We start from the raw sequence: 7,500 nt of genomic DNA, 5'->3' as shown, positions 1-7,500 counted from the left end.
TAACTCAAGTTGTCCCTTAACCTAACTCAAGTTGTCCCTTAACCTAACTCAAGTTGTCCCTTAACCTAACTCAAGTTGTCCCTTAACCTAACTCAATTTGTCCCTTAACCTAACCCACGTTGTCCCTTAACCTAACTCAAGTTGTCCCTTAACCTAACTCAAGTTGTCCCTTAACCTAACTCAAGTTGTCCCTTAACCTAACTCAAGTTGTCCCTTAACCTAACTCAAGTTGTCCCTTAACCTAACTCAAGTTGTCCCTTAACCTAACTCAAGTTGTCCCTTAACCTAACTCAAGATTGTCCCTTAACCTAACTCAAGTTGTCCCTTAACCTAACTCAAGTTGTCCCTTAACCTAACTCAAGTTGTCCCTTAACCTAACTCAATAGTTGTCCCTTAACCTAACTCAAGTTGTCCCTTAACCTAACTCAAGTTGTCCCTTAACCTAACTCAAGTTGTCCCTTAACCTAACTCAAGTTGTCCCTTAACCTAACTCAAGTTGTCCCTTAACCTAACTCAAGTTGTCCCTTAACCTAACTCAAGTTGTCCCTTAACCTAACTCAAGTTGTCCCTTAACCTAACTCAAGTTGTCCCTTAACCTAACTCAAGTTGTCCCTTAACCTAACTCAAGTTGTCCCTTAACCTAACTCAAGTTGTCCCTTAACCTAACTCAATTTGTCCCTTAACCTAACTCAATTTGTCCCTTAACCTAACTCAATTTGTCCCTTAACCTAACTCAATTTGTCCCTTAACCTAACTCAATTTGTCCCTTAACCTAACTCAATTTGTCCCTTAACCTAACTCAATTTGTCCCTTAACCTAACTCAATTTGTCCCTTAACCTAACTCAATTTGTCCCTTAACCTAACTCAAGTTGTCCCTTAACCTAACTCAAGTTGTCCCTTAACCTAACTCAATTTGTCCCTTAACCTAACCCACGTTGTCCCTTAACCTAACTCAAGTTGTCCCTTAACCTAACTCAAGTTGTCCCTTAACCTAACTCAAGTTGTCCCTTAACCTAACTCAAGTTGTCCCTTAACCTAACCGACGTTGTCCCTTAACCTAACCGACGTTGTCCCTTAACCTAACCCACGTTGTCCCTTAACCTAACCCACGTTGTCCCTTAACCTAACCCACGTTGTCCCTTAACCTAACCCACGTTGTCCCTTAACCTAACCCACGTTGTCCCTTAACCTAACCCACGTTGTCCCTTAACCTAACCCACGTTGTCCCTTAACCTAACCCACGTTGTCCCTTAACCTAACCCACGTTGTCCCTTAACCTAACCCACGTTGTCCCTTAACCTAACCCACGTTGTCCCTTAACCTAACCCACGTTGTCCCTTAACCTAACCCACGTTGTCCCTTAACCTAACCCACGTTGTCCCTTAACCTAACCCACGTTGTCCCTTAACCTAACCCACGTTGTCCCTTAACCTAACCCACGTTGTCCCTTAACCTAACCCACGTTGTCCCTTAACCTAACCCACGTTGTCCCTTAACCTAACCCACGTTGTCCCTTAACCTAACCCACGTTGTCCCTTAACCTAACCCACGTTGTCCCTTAACCTAACCCACGTTGTCCCTTAACCTAACCCACGTTGTCCCTTTGCCTAACATAGTTCACTGCTCGGAATCTCTGGTGTCGTTGTTATCCTCATGTAGATGTCTTGCGAGTGTTGCTTACTTTCCACATATTCCTGCTATCCACTGTCAATTGTACTGCAATAGGACTATATCGCCGACCCCCCCCCTCCCCCCCCTCTGTCCCCCTCTGTCCCCCTCTTTGTGTCTCTGTCCTCTCAAGCTGGTCGGTCTGGCGTTTGAGTGTTAAATGAGCCTCGCAGCTGTTCAGTTGCATTCAGATGTCGACGCCCTCAGTGTACGTCGTGGTATGGTCTGTGTCCATTGTCCGCTGATGTCGTACGCGTAACCCACACGCTGTACCGATCATCGGTCGTTACGTACAGAGTGAAGTAGTGTGATACGTGTGACCGTACGCTGGCTGTGCCCAACGGTGTCGAATCTCAATTTCCATATGTTGTGCTTGATGCTACTTGTCTCGTCTCCCAATAACAGCTAGGTTGCACTGTGGTACGCCGTAGAGGCGTGTGGGAGGAACGTACGAACGCATTGTATGTCACCCTGGGTCGCTGGGGGTGGTGGTGCGGTGAGTCAGGTCAGGTCAGGTCAGCGTGAGCCGTCTGATGTAGTGACGCGTGTATTCCGACTTTGTCGTATTGCCTCACACAAAGTGCTACCCTGGTGGACCGCGTTCCATATCTGGGACATGCCGCAGATGCCGGTTGACAGTGGATCGCGGAAGGTACATCGCATACGTGCGCGGGCCACCTTCCACGTGTTCTCTTCTGCACATGTCGCAGTGTGTATGTGGTCTGATGTAGCGTGTCGTGACACATGACATCCTGGCATGCAAGAATTGTTGAATTCGCAAATGTAGGTGGACATCTACGTTTACTGCCCAAGATACGCAAATGAACTGGAAATCCGTTGTTGAGCGGTTGTTCACGCTGGAGGTGAATCTGTGATGGCGACGATCGGTACAGCTATTAACCGGTTGTTTCAGCGGTACCCGCCACATCCACACGCGTGACTAGGCCCATGTGGGTATGAAGCGATACGCGGCGGTGGCTTGGTGGGACTGTTCCCGGCCGGTGAAGGGGGGCCGCCCGGCGTGTTGGCCGCGCGCTGCGTGGGCGCACGCGCAACAGGCGGCTGGTGGGGGGCGCCGAGTGGCAGGAGCGCCAGCCGACGGGCCCGGCAGGCGGCGCAGCTACGCTGCGGCGCACCCTGCACGCGGCGCCTGGCGGCCAAAGTTGGTTCAGCCGAGCCCGGTGCGAAGCGCGGTGGACATCTGCAGTGTGCTGGTCTGATTGAGGACTGTGTGCGTTGAGGATGCGCCGCCGCCTGGCACTCGGCGCCGCGACGCCGTCTGCTGCTCGGTCGCCCCAGCGGTTCTCGCAGGTGGTTTGTATCGCAGTTGTGCGGACGTGTTGGCGCGTGCGCTGTGCTGGGAGAGTTCGCTTCTGCACCCAAGTGGGGCTTTGCCCTTGTGTGGCGCTGGCGTTGGAGCTGCCGGTCACCATAGGTGGCGCGTGTTGTCTCCCGCCGGCAATGCCACGACAGCACGCTCCCGGGCCTCTGTCGGCAGCGGCAAGCTCAGTTGGGAGCAAGGGTGTTCGCACTAAAAACCGTCTACTCGCCTAACTCCGGGCGATTGCGCCTCTCTCGAAACCGACCAAGTACCTAGGACGGCGCTGCGCGCCGCCGGGACCTGAGAGGGTTTCGAGGTGTATCGTGCAGGGGAGCTCGGCCTCCTCCTGTTTGCAGAATAATTGAGCGGACGCTTGCGTGTTCGCGCGGGCCCCCGGGACACACTCCCGGGCGGCCGGCTGCTCAGCTCTAGTTGACGCAGCTCCCTGGTTGATCCTGCCAGTAGTCATATGCTTGTCTCAAAGATTAAGCCATGCATGTCTCAGTACAAGCCGCATTAAGGTGAAACCGCGAATGGCTCATTAAATCAGTTATGGTTCCTTAGATCGTACCCACGTTACTTGGATAACTGTGGTAATTCTAGAGCTAATACATGCAAACAGAGTCCCGACCAGAGATGGAAGGGACGCTTTTATTAGATCAAAACCAATCGGATTGGCTTGTCTGGTCCGTTTGCCTTGGTGACTCTGAATAACTTTGGGCTGATCGCACGGTCCTCGTACCGGCGACGCATCTTTCAAATGTCTGCCTTATCAACTGTCGATGGTAGGTTCTGCGCCTACCATGGTTGTAACGGGTAACGGGGAATCAGGGTTCGATTCCGGAGAGGGAGCCTGAGAAACGGCTACCACATCCAAGGAAGGCAGCAGGCGCGCAAATTACCCACTCCCGGCACGGGGAGGTAGTGACGAAAAATAACGATACGGGACTCATCCGAGGCCCCGTAATCGGAATGAGTACACTTTAAATCCTTTAACGAGTATCTATTGGAGGGCAAGTCTGGTGCCAGCAGCCGCGGTAATTCCAGCTCCAATAGCGTATATTAAAGTTGTTGCGGTTAAAAAGCTCGTAGTTGGATTTGTGTCCCACGCTGTTGGTTCACCGCCCGTCGGTGTTTAACTGGCATGTATCGTGGGACGTCCTGCCGGTGGGGCGAGCCGAAGGGGTGCTTTCGCGTCCCGAGGCGGACCCCGTTTAAATCCTACCAGGGTGCTCTTTGTTGAGTGTCTCGGTGGGCCGGCACGTTTACTTTGAACAAATTAGAGTGCTTAAAGCAGGCAAGCCCGCCTGAATACTGTGTGCATGGAATAATGGAATAGGACCTCGGTTCTATTTTGTTGGTTTTCGGAACCCGAGGTAATGATTAATAGGGACAGGCGGGGGCATTCGTATTGCGACGTTAGAGGTGAAATTCTTGGATCGTCGCAAGACGAACAGAAGCGAAAGCATTTGCCAAGTATGTTTTCATTAATCAAGAACGAAAGTTAGAGGTTCGAAGGCGATCAGATACCGCCCTAGTTCTAACCATAAACGATGCCAGCCAGCGATCCGCCGCAGTTCCTCCGATGACTCGGCGGGCAGCCTCCGGGAAACCAAAGCTTTTGGGTTCCGGGGGAAGTATGGTTGCAAAGCTGAAACTTAAAGGAATTGACGGAAGGGCACCACCAGGAGTGGAGCCTGCGGCTTAATTTGACTCAACACGGGAAACCTCACCAGGCCCGGACACCGGAAGGATTGACAGATTGATAGCTCTTTCTTGATTCGGTGGGTGGTGGTGCATGGCCGTTCTTAGTTGGTGGAGCGATTTGTCTGGTTAATTCCGATAACGAACGAGACTCTAGCCTGCTAACTAGTCGCGTGACATCCTTCGTGCTGTCAGCGATTACTTTTCTTCTTAGAGGGACAGGCGGCTTCTAGCCGCACGAGATTGAGCAATAACAGGTCTGTGATGCCCTTAGATGTTCTGGGCCGCACGCGCGCTACACTGAAGGAATCAGCGTGTCTTCCTAGGCCGAAAGGTCGGGGTAACCCGCTGAACCTCCTTCGTGCTAGGGATTGGGGCTTGCAATTGTTCCCCATGAACGAGGAATTCCCAGTAAGCGCGAGTCATAAGCTCGCGTTGATTACGTCCCTGCCCTTTGTACACACCGCCCGTCGCTACTACCGATTGAATGATTTAGTGAGGTCTTCGGACTGGTACGCGGCATCGACTCTGTCGTTGCCGATGCTACCGGAAAGATGACCAAACTTGATCATTTAGAGGAAGTAAAAGTCGTAACAAGGTTTCCGTAGGTGAACCTGCGGAAGGATCATTACCGACTAGACTGCATGTCTTTCGATGTGCGTGTCGTGTCGCGCAACACGCTACCTGTACGGCAGTGGCCGTGCGCCGCGTGCGGAACCACGCGTGCCTCTCAAAACTAGCGGAAGTGTTGTTGTTGTGTGGTACGAGCGCTGAAGCTCTGGAGCGGCTGGCCTGCGGTACCTGGCGCCTGGCGCCGGTTTTGAATGACGTTCGCCCGAGTGCCTGTCCGCTCCGGTGTGGAGCCGTACGACGCCCATCGGCTGTGAGGCCGTTGGACACAAAAAAATAGTGGAACAGGGGCCGTCAGACGCCTCAGTCCCGCAAATGCTACTGTCTTGAAAGAGACAGTGGGAGACTGAAAAGGAAAAGATCACCCAGGACGGTGGATCACTCGGCTCGTGGGTCGATGAAGAACGCAGCAAATTGCGCGTCGACATGTGAACTGCAGGACACATGAACATCGACGTTTCGAACGCACATTGCGGTCCATGGATTCCGTTCCCGGGCCACGTCTGGCTGAGGGTCGGCTACGTATACTGAAGCGCGCGGCGTTTGTCCCGCTTCGGAGACGTGGGAGTGTCGTGGTCGCCTGTGTGGCCGGCCGCGTCTCCTTAAACGTGCGATGCGCGCCCGTCGCCTGGCGGTTCGCATACCGGTACTTTCTCGGTAGCGTGCACAGCCGGCTGGCGGTGTGGCGTGCGACACCTCGTACAACGACCTCAGAGCAGGCGAGACTACCCGCTGAATTTAAGCATATTACTAAGCGGAGGAAAAGAAACTAACAAGGATTCCCCCAGTAGCGGCGAGCGAACAGGGAAGAGTCCAGCACCGAACCCCGCAGGCTGCCGCCTGTCGTGGCATGTGGTGTTTGGGAGGGTCCACTACCCCGACGCCTCGCGCCGAGCCCAAGTCCAACTTGAATGAGGCCACGGCCCGTAGAGGGTGCCAGGCCCGTAGCGGCCGGTGCGAGCGTCGGCGGGACCTCTCCTTCGAGTCGGGTTGCTTGAGAGTGCAGCTCCAAGTGGGTGGTAAACTCCATCTGAGACTAAATATGACCACGAGACCGATAGCGAACAAGTACCGTGAGGGAAAGTTGAAAAGAACTTTGAAGAGAGAGTTCAAAAGTACGTGAAACCGTTCTGGGGTAAACGTGAGAAGTCCGAAAGGTCGAACGGGTGAGATTCACGCCCATCCGGCCACTGGCCCCCGCCCTCGGCAGATGGGGCCGGCCGCCCGCGCGGAGCAATCCGCGGCGGGGTCGTGTCCGGTTGCCTTTCCACTCGCCGCGGGGTGGGGCCGTTCCGGTGTGCGGTGGGCCGCACTTCTCCCCTAGTAGGACGTCGCGACCCGCTGGGTGCCGGCCTACGGCCCGGGTGCGCAGCCTGTCCTTCCGCGGGCCTCGGTTCGCGTCTGTTGGGCAGAGCCCCGGTGTCCTGGCTGGCTGCTCGGCGGTATATCTGGAGGAGTCGATTCGCCCCTTTGGGCGCTCGGGCTCCCGGCAAGCGCGCGCGGTTCTTCCCGGATGACGGACCTACCTGGCCCGGCCCCGGACCCGCGCCGCTGTTGGCTCGGGATGCTCTCGGGCGGAATAATCGCTCCCGTCAGCGGCGCTTCAGCTTTGGACAATTTCACGACCCGTCTTGAAACACGGACCAAGGAGTCTAACATGTGCGCGAGTCATTGGGCTGTACGAAACCTAAAGGCGTAATGAAAGTGAAGGTCTCGCCTTGCGCGGGCCGAGGGAGGATGGGGCTTCCCCGCCCTTCACGGGGCGGCGGCCTCCGCACTCCCGGGGCGTCTCGTCCTCATTGCGAGGTGAGGCGCACCTAGAGCGTACACGTTGGGACCCGAAAGATGGTGAACTATGCCTGGCCAGGACGAAGTCAGGGGAAACCCTGATGGAGGTCCGTAGCGATTCTGACGTGCAAATCGATCGTCGGAGCTGGGTATAGGGGCGAAAGACTAATCGAACCATCTAGTAGCTGGTTCCCTCCGAAGTTTCCCTCAGGATAGCTGGTGCTCGTACGAGTCTCATCCGGTAAAGCGAATGATTAGAGGCCTTGGGGCCGAAACGACCTCAACCTATTCTCAAACTTTAAATGGGTGAGATCTCCGGCTTGCTTGATATGCTGAAGCCGCGAGCAAACGACTCGGATCGGAGTGCCAAGAGGACGCGACTTTTGGT

General features: G+C 54.5%; 2 non-coding genes across 2 annotated transcripts; both read left to right on the top strand.

The window, feature by feature from the left end:
- Window positions 1-3,432: 3,432 nt before the first annotated feature.
- On the top strand, window positions 3,433-5,325 carry LOC126329786 (small subunit ribosomal RNA). The gene has a single exon (XR_007562538.1). It is a non-coding gene; the product is annotated as a small subunit ribosomal RNA (ribosomal RNA).
- A 361-nt stretch (window positions 5,326-5,686) lies between these two features.
- LOC126329780 (5.8S ribosomal RNA) lies at window positions 5,687-5,841 on the top strand. Its single transcript, XR_007562532.1, has one exon. It is a non-coding gene; the product is annotated as a 5.8S ribosomal RNA (ribosomal RNA).
- The last annotated feature ends 1,659 nt before the right edge of the window (window positions 5,842-7,500 follow it).

This window comes from Schistocerca gregaria, unplaced genomic scaffold (assembly GCF_023897955.1).
Source record: "Schistocerca gregaria isolate iqSchGreg1 unplaced genomic scaffold, iqSchGreg1.2 ptg001217l, whole genome shotgun sequence".
Classification (NCBI taxonomy): Eukaryota; Metazoa; Arthropoda; class Insecta; order Orthoptera; family Acrididae; genus Schistocerca; species Schistocerca gregaria.
The sequence above is the reverse complement of the archived record's forward strand: the minus strand, read 5'-3'. Positions and strand labels throughout refer to the sequence as shown.